The sequence below is a fragment of the Apium graveolens genome, chromosome 5 (genome assembly GCF_009905375.1).
Source record: "Apium graveolens cultivar Ventura chromosome 5, ASM990537v1, whole genome shotgun sequence".
In the NCBI taxonomy this organism is placed as follows: domain Eukaryota; kingdom Viridiplantae; phylum Streptophyta; class Magnoliopsida; order Apiales; family Apiaceae; genus Apium; species Apium graveolens.
The window spans coordinates 61295694-61306955 of NC_133651.1; the positions used below are offsets into that span (position 1 = coordinate 61295694).

Below are 11262 nucleotides of genomic sequence, written 5' to 3' on the forward strand. Positions count from 1 at the left end.
ATGCCATAATGTGGACACTTCCTAAGCATCTCCTTGTAGCGCTCCCAAGCTTGACATAGAGTTTCTCCAGATTGTTGCGCATATTGAGTAAGAGCATTCCTCAGTGCAGCTGTCTTCACCATAGGGAAGAATTTAGTAAGAAACTTCTGAGCAAGATCCTCCCAAGTAGTGATAGAACTAGTTGGTAGAGATTGTAACCAGCTCTTAGCCTTGTCCCTCAGAAAGAATGAAAATAGTCTCAGTTTCACAACATCTTCAGAAACATTATTGAACTTGAAGGTGTCACATATATCGATGAAATCCCTAATGTGCATATTGGGATCTTCCGTTGGAGAACCCCCAAACTGGACTGAATTATGTACTATCTGAATCGTGCTAGCCTTGATTTAAAAATTATTAGCCACGATGGACGGTCTGACAATGCTAGACTGAATGTCATTGATCTTCGGTTGAGAATAATCCATCAAAGCTTTCGGATTTGCTATTGGTTCTCCCATTGCAATAATAACTAGAGTATCTGAAACACACGACTAAAGTAAACCTTGTAAGTAAGAGAGTCCGAGTCAGTGAACTTTAACGACCACCGATGTCAAGCACATAAACTAAAAATTAACACCGAGTCCCCGGCAGCGGCGTAAAAACTTGTTTGGGCGAAAACACGCGCTAAAATTACATGCAAGTATACGCATTCGCAAGTAGTATAAGATATAAATCAGATTCGTACTCACAGAGACTCTTTTTAGTTAACTTAAGATTATGCACCTATGCAATCATGGTATGGCTATCGCTCAATGCTAAGACAATAACAAGTTGAGATGTTTATAACTAAGATGAAACTAACATGCAATTAACTAAGAATAAAAGTGATTGAATTAACTATATGAGATAAATATGGGATTCTAACTTCATTAAATACTTCATTCAAAGTCATTATTCTTAACCTTAGCATGCGATGGTGATGACAACTAATCAGATAACACGAAACCAGTAAACGCCAACTTTCGTTGTATGAATACCCTACTACTAGACATCCACAAAAGAGATAGAAGCTGAATAGCTACCAATTATGTTGAGACCCTATATGTCTATAGAATTTGACAACATAAAGGTTTAATGAACAAGTTATCTATCGTGATTACATAGGGCAAGTAAGATGGTTAAAATTACCTACGAATCATGAATAATAATTAGACATGAACCTATGCTAGCATGGCAATTTCTAAATCTCTATATTCACCATCGCTTCAACAGAGATTAACACGCTATCTTATATGTTAGCTACGCACATAAGATGAATAAGCACAACTAATACTAGGATATTAATCAATCACCACACACCAAGATATTGAAACAAATTAACTATATAAATCCATAAGTAAATCCGTTAGAACCCCACGATAAAGATTAGGTCATAACTGAACTCATCGTCACCATGGGTTTCATGAAAGCATGATAGTCAATAATATAAGAGTACTAGGGTTCAAAGATAAATCAAAAATAAGCATCCAAGTATCAACTATACTAAAGAAAAAAAGTCTTTTTCTCCGTAGTCATCTCATGTTCTCTAGGTCTTCTTATTGCTCTCCCTGGTCTCATTGTTGTAAAAACATCTTTTTATTGGTTTATATCAGCCCCTAGTGGACCTGGACCCTCAAAATCATCAAATTCTATTAAAATCAGGATTCTGGGGCAAAAAGGGCGGCGCGGCAGTGATCAAATCAGTGCGGGCGCGCTGCTTTTCGGCAGAAAAGCGACACAGGCGCGCAGGTTGTAGGGGCGGCCGTGCAGGGTTTCTGGATTTTTCTGCTGATTCTTCTTTTGACCGTATCTTGAGTTCTGCTCGTCAGAATTAGGCGATTCAACTACCCACGTGAAGTTAACGAGATTATCTTCAACTTGAGAATGTCCTAGGCTTCCAATTCTTAGTTCTTTTCAGCATAGTTTCTTAAAAAGCTCATTTCTTCAATTAATTGATGCCTGAAATGCAATAACACAAAAACCTATAAAAAATACCAACAACTTGAGTTCAAAACACCAACTTAAGCTTGTAATGAAGCGTTCCAAGTAGATATAAAATCCAATTTATCTTAGTTTATTTACCATGCTTACATTGGAACCCATGGTGATGATGGGTTCAGTTATAAACTAATCGTTGTCGTGGGGTTCTAACGGATTTACTTATGCATTTCTATAGTTAATTATTTTGATACCTAAGTGTGTGGTGATTGTATGATATCCTAGTATTGGTTGTGCTTATTCGTCTTATGTGCATCGTGAACATATAAGATGGTTTGTTAATCTCTATTGAAGCGATAGTGAATATAGAGGGTTAGAACTTGCCATGCTAGCATAGGTTCATGTATTTATTATGCATGATTCATAGGTAATTTTAACCATCTTGCTTTCCCTATGTAATCACGATAGATAACTTGTTCATTAAACCTTTATGTTGTCAAATTCTATAGACATATAGGGTCTCAACATAATTGGTATCTATTCAGCTTCTATCTCTTTTGTGGATGTCTGGTAGTAGGGTATTCGTACAACAAAAGTTGGCATTACTAGTTTCGTGTTATCTGATTAGTTGTCATCACCATTTCATGATAAGGTTAAGAACAATGACTTTGAATGAAGTATTTAATGAAGTTAGAATCCCATATTTGTCTCATATAGTTAATTCAATCACTTTTATTCTTAGTTAATTGCATGCTAGTTTAATCTTAGTTATAAACATCTCAACTTGTTATTGTCCTAGCATTGAGCACAACGTCTGGGAAATTTACGTCTGTATTATATAATATTTGTAATAAATTACATGTGTTAATGTGTCATTTATGTGGAATTAACTATCAAACCCTAATTGCTATTTGTTACGTGCATTCTGTGTCGTCCCGGTATTTTTAAGCTATTTTTCAGATATTTTATTTTGCATCTATAGCTTCCATTTCAAACGTTTTACGACCCGAATCATGATTTTAAAGCAGGTATTTCAAATAAAACAATGGGCCTTATTTTTCATCAAACAGATTTTACCATCGCAATATTCTGAACATTTAGGTATTTTATAAATTTTCTCGTTTTGTGAAAAATGACTTTTCCGGGCCCCATTGGGTGTTAAAAACCCCACAAGAATTACATTTTTATTTTTATAAAATTATAGGACTTTCATTTATACCATTTCTTTGTATTTTTGGGAAATTTTGGCATATATATAGTATATATAAAATATTTATAAATTAAATTTTAATACTCAAAAATTATAAAATTAGGGACCTATTAATTTTAAAAAGTGTAGAATAAGGGCCTTAATTTTAATTAGGAGTATTAATTTCACTATTATAAATAGCCTAATTATTATTTAATTTTAATTAATTAATTATTAAAAATCTGAAAAATCTGCAAATTCTCTCAAGAACCGCGTCGGGTTTTGAATTAGGGTTGAACAATCAAACACTGATTTTGATCTAATTTATGCACCAAATCAAGCAGTTCGAAAACTCAAATCACAGGTTTCGATCTGTTCTTTCTGTTTCTTCCATCAATTTCAAGTTTTGAGTTGTTATTTTTGATTTTCGATTTCTAGGGTTTATGCCCGATTTGGTACTTTTTGATTCTGGGGTTATTTGTTGAAATTGATTTTATGAATAGCTTTGTCTGATGATTTCTAACTAATTTCTGCTAATTAATTTGACTGACGATTGCTTGAACCGATAGTTCGATATCTAGGGTTTATAGTCAATTTTGATTTGTACATTTTTGATTTAGAGAAAGCTGAGGTATATAGGGTGTTAGGGCTTTGATTCTGTGTTTAACAAGCTTTGATTTAAGCTATTAACATCGAAGTTTCATGTACAAACGAAGAAAATCGATACTTCGCCGGAGATGAAGTCGGCTTGATCGGAGAAGGTGACCTGAGGATTATTCCGTGTTGTTGTTGCCAGAATTAGATTGCCAAAATGATTTGGAATTGTTCCCCGCTTAAAAATGAACAAAACGGTCCTGTTTTTTGCCTGAAAATTGCTAGCCGGAAGTTACTCCGATGGCCGGATTCTGGGAAAAGTCAGGCGTGTTCTTCATGACCCGGATTTTGACCCGTTTGACCCGTCCAGTTGACCCGTGTTTGATCTGTTTTGTCAGGAATTTCAGTTCTGTCAACTATTTTTGGAAATTATTTTTACTTTTTATTTTTATTAATTTTAAAAATCAGTTTTATTTATTCTATAAATTTATTAATTAATTAATTATTTAATTAATTTACATTATAAATAATTCTGAAATATTTTCTAAAAATCAGATTTAATTATTTTTTCAATTATTTATTATTTATTTAATAATTATTTAAAAATGATTAATTATTTTGATAATTAATCAAATAATTTTTAATAAATTATAATAAATTTATTTTAATTCCAAAAATTATAGAAAAATCATTTTCAGTTCTGATTTTTCTTAAATAATTAAATAAAAAAAATTAGGATTTAAAAATTAGTAATAATTATTTATATTGAATAATAAATTTAATTATCTGTGTTTAATTGATATTAAATAGACCGTTAGCCCGATTCGAGCGAAACGACAGCTCTTTGACTCAGAAAAATGAAATAGTTTCATTAAAAATAATATTAGAACCTAATTTCTTCTAGAAATTAGTTGAATTTGTTATTTTTTTAATTATCAGCCGGACCGCGTGCCGAGACGAGTCCGATAAATCCTGAAAAATAGGAAACGAGTCAGATAATGATTAGTTGAGCGATCAGCGAGTCGATTCTGATTCTAAAAATTATTTTAACGATAAAAATGATTATGTACTAATGTGTATTATGTGGTTAGTCTAGTCTTACTTGTTAATATATAATATACGAGTCAGTCATAAGCGCATGGGTAGATAATAGGAACGTTGTGAAGTCGATTCAAGACGCAATTGAAGTACGAATTGACTAAACCAGTCTATTTCTCTAACAGAAGCTAAGTCAGCAAGGCAGGTTGAGTCGGTGATAAACGAAGGTGATATAATTGAAGTGAGTCGCGCAGAAGGCAAGTTTTTCCCCTATTCTAATTTCAGAATAGTGATATTTCTTCAGATTCTTATCACGCTTGCACTTTTTGATTTTTGTTCATAAACACTGATACACACTTGTTATTCTCTTTTTCATATTTCATTTTGATTCTTGATTTCCCCTTTTCCTTTGAATTCATTGTTCATATTTCAATTGCTACGCATACACATCGGTATATTCTGGTGATTGGAATATATCAAAGCATACTGATTGTTCCAATTGCTACTCCATGGACTTGATAGTGATATTTTTGAGGATTAAGTTTACTTAATCCTAAGGACCGGAACATAACCGGATCCTTGAGATGAGTCGTAGTGCCTGGGTGCCCGACTGGATCTATATAGTGGGATATAGATCTGCACTGTATCCTGGCTGATCAGCGGGGTATAGATGCAAACTTGTGTCCAATTAGTTCGTTTGTACTCGCCATCAATGGCCTTCTTTCTATTCTTGCAGGGTGATATCTTTGCAGATATACCCAGGTTACCGATTTATTTAAACTGCTTCAACACTATTTATATGTTGTGGACTTGTTGAACAATTTTTTGGCTCACCCCTTTTTGTTGTTATTCACCTTATTATTTTCAGTTAAAAAGGAATATGAAACCCATCAGGACTCGAGTGGTAAAGAAACGGGTCAAGCCTCGGGATCCTCTCATACCCAATATGTTGATCCCAATCCAGGAATAAAGGTTTGAGTTGCCCAAACAGGTGGAGTGTAGATAGTTCATGTGTGTGTTTGAATAAAAGATGAAATTAGTTTAAAACTGGTTAGACAATGGTTTGTAATAAAAAGAGTTTGTAAGATTTTGAATTTGGTTTGTAATAAAGTAGTTAGTGGTTCTTGTTTTCATACTTCAACCTAAAAAGATCCTGGTTAGTATTAAAGGGGTTTAGATACATTTCTTTATTATTTGTTATTCAGGTTGCACGGGTTTGGTGATTAGCTAGTAACCCCCAGACTTATACCCCGGGTCTAGAGGGCGTTACAGGTTTGGCATCAGAGCTGTAGGTTTGGTCCCTGAAAACAAGAACATAAGGGTTAAGATAAGATAGGGAGATCACATAGGATAGGAATAGTCAACTAGGAAGAGTAGTGTTAGGATTTAGATAAGATTAGGATATGAAGATATTAGTTTTAGGAATGGTTTAATGACCCTTCTTCTTTCTTTGGTATTTTATCAGATGGCATCATCAACATATTCAAGTTCATCCGAGAGGACTGTGATAGGACCAGTTGCACCAGTGGTTCCACCAGTATCAGAGTATATGTTTCCACCTCTTCCACCTCCTCCACCATTGCCCTAGGAGCCAGCACCACCACTAGTGCCAGGGATTGTTCATGATCCTGTAGAGATGTTTGATCCGTTAGAGTTCTTCGAGCCGATGCTTCCACCTCCATTGCCAGTAGAGTATCAGTTCATACCAGGGATTGAGGCAGAGCTTCCACCACCACCAGTGTTGCCTCCTATACCAGTACATGCTCCAGAGCCAGAGATATTTCAGATGGTTCCAGTCGAGGGTATGGGTGAGCATCAGATAGTGTTAAAATTGGGAGCTCCAGAGCAGGGTGCAGGGATACCGAGGGTTCAGTCACAGGAGTCAGTAGGACATATTGCACAACCATATATGGTACCATATCACGAGTACTGTAATATCCGGGACATGACGTGTAATAATTTTTATCAATAAATGATTATTATATGATTATTATGTGATTTTTGGTGAATTATTTGATGCTTGGTGATATTAATTGAATGTTCATATGTGGTAAAGTCTAGGTATGTTAATTTTATCATGTCCAGAATAAAATATAGATAATTAAGGTATTTTCTGGTAATTTTTGGAGTATTATATGATTTTATATTGATTTATGAATTTATTAACTATTTTCTGAATATTTACAAAATTATTTTATAAAGCCGGGAATCGTCCAACCTCAACCGTTTTTATGTTTTTACAACCCGAAACTCTTCCGAAAACTCCTTCCTAGCCTAATTTGGTAATTTCGGACACTTTCCATGTTTTGACTTTTTCGATCCGGATTATTGTTTGACCCGTGCGCGGCCCGGCGCGATATTTTCGATACACTAACCCTTTTCGATAACATTATCTCCGTACAATCGTTTTATAAAAGCCCGGTTTTTGATAATTATCCGAAATAGGATGACGTTTATCCAAAACAGGATAGTGCTTATCCAAAACAGGATAGTGTTTATCCAAAAAAAAAGGATAATATTTATCCAAAAGTATATTCAAGGAATATTTTACAGCATATTCAGGGAATATTCTATCCAAAAGTATATTCAAGGAATATTCCAAAGCATATTTAGGGAATATTCTATCCAAAAGTATATTCAAGGAATATTCCAAAGCATATTAAGGGAATATTCTATCCAAAAGTATATTCAAGGAATATTCCAAAGCATATTCAAGGAATATTCTCAAAATTTCCTCTATAAATAGCCCTTTCTGTAGTTTTATTTCACGCATATAATTATTTCATCAGTAAAATTTTTTATAATTATCCAGAGAAAGTAGTAAGTGTTCTTCGTGTTCTTCATAATTAAACCGCGATTCGAAGGTGTTATCGAACTCCGATTCGGGCGTGCAATATATCAAAATGAATCTCTCGAAATCCTCTTTCTGAATCAACCATTTGTTTTTGCCCAAAAATCAAGGTATTTTTCTGATTTAATTATTTAAATTCAAATTACTTATGGATTAAATTAGGAATTTTTGTTTTTGATATTTTTGATGTGATTTGATGGCATAATCCTGTAAATCTTTTCTTCCTGGTCATTTTAGTATATTATATGTCAAAAACTGAGTTCAATAACATGCTTAAATTGATGTTTGATTCTCTGAATGAAGAACTAGGGTTTGTGTTCTTGAATGTTTTTAATTCGAAATTAGGGTTTTTAATTTCATTGATTCTGGGTGGAAATTATGACCACCAATGCATTCATGAGATTCTCAGGAATCGATTCGTAATTTTTTAATTGATTTAAGGAACCGTAGTTTTGCGGATCGAAAAAGCTCGGGATCGCCTTTACTGGCGATCGCCGGCAACCGGCGACGGGGATGGTTAAATTATAGAAACGTCCCTGTAGTTTGGCCAGATTTATATTTCAGTCCCTGGAAATTTAAATCTTTACAAATTATGGATTTCTGTTTATTTTGGTTTTAAAAATGATATTTTTATTATTTTAAAAATCAAAAAATTGTTTATTTATTAATTTTAAATGTAGAAAAAATATTTTTAATTATTTATCTATTCAAAAATAAATCTGATTTATTTTATGAATAAATATTAATTAGTGTTTAATTATTTTAATTAATCAATTAATTTAATATTAATTGATTGATTAAATTAGTTAATTATTAATTAATTTAATAATTGGATTTAATTATTTAAAATTGATTTAAAAATTCTGAAAAATAGTTTCGAGCTTTAAAATATTATTTTAAATTATTTTCAAGGCTCGATAATTATTATAAAATTATTTTAAAGTCAAATTTGGGTGTTCGAACCCTATTATTTAATTATAAAATGATTCGGAGTCCAATTTTAATTCCGAAAAATATTCAAAAATTCGTATTAGATACATGGAAAATTATTTTGACCCCGGATCTTCTTTGAAAAATTATTTGGATTGAATATCTTACGTGCTATGTGTTATATGTGATCTGATTGCTGTATAAAATGATTGGTCGTGCATTGTTTGACTGTTTCTGCTGTAACTTTTAATCCGTACGTCAGATTTGGGTGAAACGAATGGTAGATAGAAGCTTGTATCGAGTAAAATGAGTTGAGAAATAGTGTTGATGAGTATATGTGATGTCTAATAGAGGAAGCAAGATGTAGAAAGGGAAATAAAGTGGTTAGTGAGTGGGAACCAATTGACAAGTGTTAGTGAAGTGAAAGCGAATTGATAAGGCAAGTGTCCCTGAACTTTCTTGTAATATACTTGTGAACACTTTTGAACTCTTTTTATTATGTTGTAATTATTCCCAGTAATTCCTATTCTATATTGCAAGTACTTTGAAGTACTTAACCCTAAACCCTGATTTTTATTGATCTTGAGCCGTGAGCCTGATTTCTTGTTAACCCTTGATTGCTGAATTCTTGAATACGAACCACACCTATCTGATACTATTCCATAAATACATATCTACCACATACTGATCTTTGATATGAGATTGTTTATCAGATGAACCTTTGTGCCTTGTATAACAGAAGACCATTCCTTGTAACCTTTGCACCCTTGGTCTTCTACACTTTGATTCTTTTCTTGAATTGAAAGCCAAGCTTCTTGTTGACCTTGTTATACCTTTCTGGTGTTCTGAAGCACCTTATGCTTCAAGATAAATGTTATTTATGATTCAGTTTATTGAAGTATATTTCTTATCATGTTATTACTATGAAATTGGATTATTTTTAAATATGGACCAGATTCGTGGTCGTATTAGGCCAATGGGTGCCTTGGATCCAGTATATAGAGCAAAGCTGGGAGCCTTGCTCGGGGTTAGTGCGTGACTGATCAGCAGCCTAACTTTGGTTTTTAAGGTAAAAGTGAATATCCAATTCAAATCATTGTTTATCAGGAGACTTGATTCCCTATATCATTTCAGTTGATCATTATTAAATCTTAGTGTTATCATGGTGACTTGCTGAGCTCGTTAGCTCACTCTTGCGAATATGTTTATGTCATTTTCCAGTTAAAAAGAAATTTGGTGATTGCGAGGATCCCCAGTCGAGTGTGCCAGCTAGGTTTACAGGTTGAAGTGGAATCAGCTAGCGGGAGTTGTGTGGTTTAGTGTGAGCTAAAAGTTTGTAATAAATTTTGACTTCAAATGTAAGATAAATAAATTTGGGATTTGGTACGTTTGTAATAAATAAGGTTGTGGCTTGTGGACATACTTTAAACTGTTGCGATCCTTGATTGTGGTAAGTAGGGTCATTGCATATAATAATATTCATAAACAGGTTTAAGTATGGTGTGTGTATGTGTTGTGGGCCCCAAACTTCTGACCCGGGTTTGGAGGGCGTTACAGGTTTTACATCAGAGCTAAGGTTAAAAGTCACTGTCACAAGCCTAGATTGACGGGAATGGGTAGAGGGTTAAGAGTAGTATTATAAAATAGAAAAATAGAACATCGAGAGGTTGAGTGTGATTAAATAGTAGGTTTTAGTGTGATCCATGATGAGATTCGAGATCCTTATCTAGCGATACAATTTTCAGATAGCGGCAATATCAGATTCTTTTATTTCGGTACCATCTGATCACTCTGAGCCGTCAGTTGGAGGACCGTCAGCTGATCCACACCTTGATCATCCACCGGTGTTAGCCATATCACATTCTATTTCGGCGGTTGCACCTTTTCAAGTTCTTATCTCATCCTCTGATGCGAGACTACCTATTTGAGAGTCCCCCACATGCTGATTCTGGTTCTACCAGATATTTAACTGTGGGTGCATCTTTTCTGTCTCCCCTACACCTTGTTCTATACCATCAGTTTTAAAACCCGTCTTATGAAGTAATAACACCTATGAGGATGAATTTGAGAGCTACATCATATGGTGAATATACAAGATATTAAGAAGGATAAGAAGAAACCCAGAGAGAAAATTTAGTTATTCTGAATGATAACTGCTACAAGGCTATATAGAGCTGCTAATGAGTATGCCACCCATGATTATCCTGTGAAGTGAGCTAGATGGATTTCTAAAGAAATTTGAGAGGATTGGAGATTGAGAGTTTTCTTAGAATTAGATGATGTTATGCCTTAGCATGATATGTGTAGAAGTAATGTGATCGACCTTGTGTTATAAAATAAATCTGATGATCGCTGAATAAATTTGTTATACTTAGTAATTGTAAGAGATGATGATGGAAATATTACTAGTATGGAAGACCAGAAGTGAAGTTATGAATAAGATAATATGCAACAGTAATTGGAGTTTTTGTCGATCAATGAAGGTAAAATGGACCCAATAAGGGATAGAAGGTATATGGAAATGAATGGGCTGTTACCTGAGTGTTTCCCTAATTTGATACTTGGTAGTGAAGGATGACAACCAACTCATATAGTAATGACAATCAGTTGTATAATTTTCAAAATTTTAAATAGTTTTCAAAAAGAGATTTTCATAACAATAATTTTCTAAAAGTCCTTGGAACACAATAAATTTTAAAACTTG

At 33.7% G+C, this 11262-nt stretch overlaps 1 non-coding gene across 1 annotated transcript; it reads left to right on the plus strand.

Moving 5' to 3' along the window:
• On the plus strand, positions 1–107 carry LOC141662635 (small nucleolar RNA R71). The gene has a single exon (XR_012550741.1). It is a non-coding gene; the product is annotated as a small nucleolar RNA R71 (small nucleolar RNA).
• Positions 108–11262: the final 11155 nt, after the last annotated feature.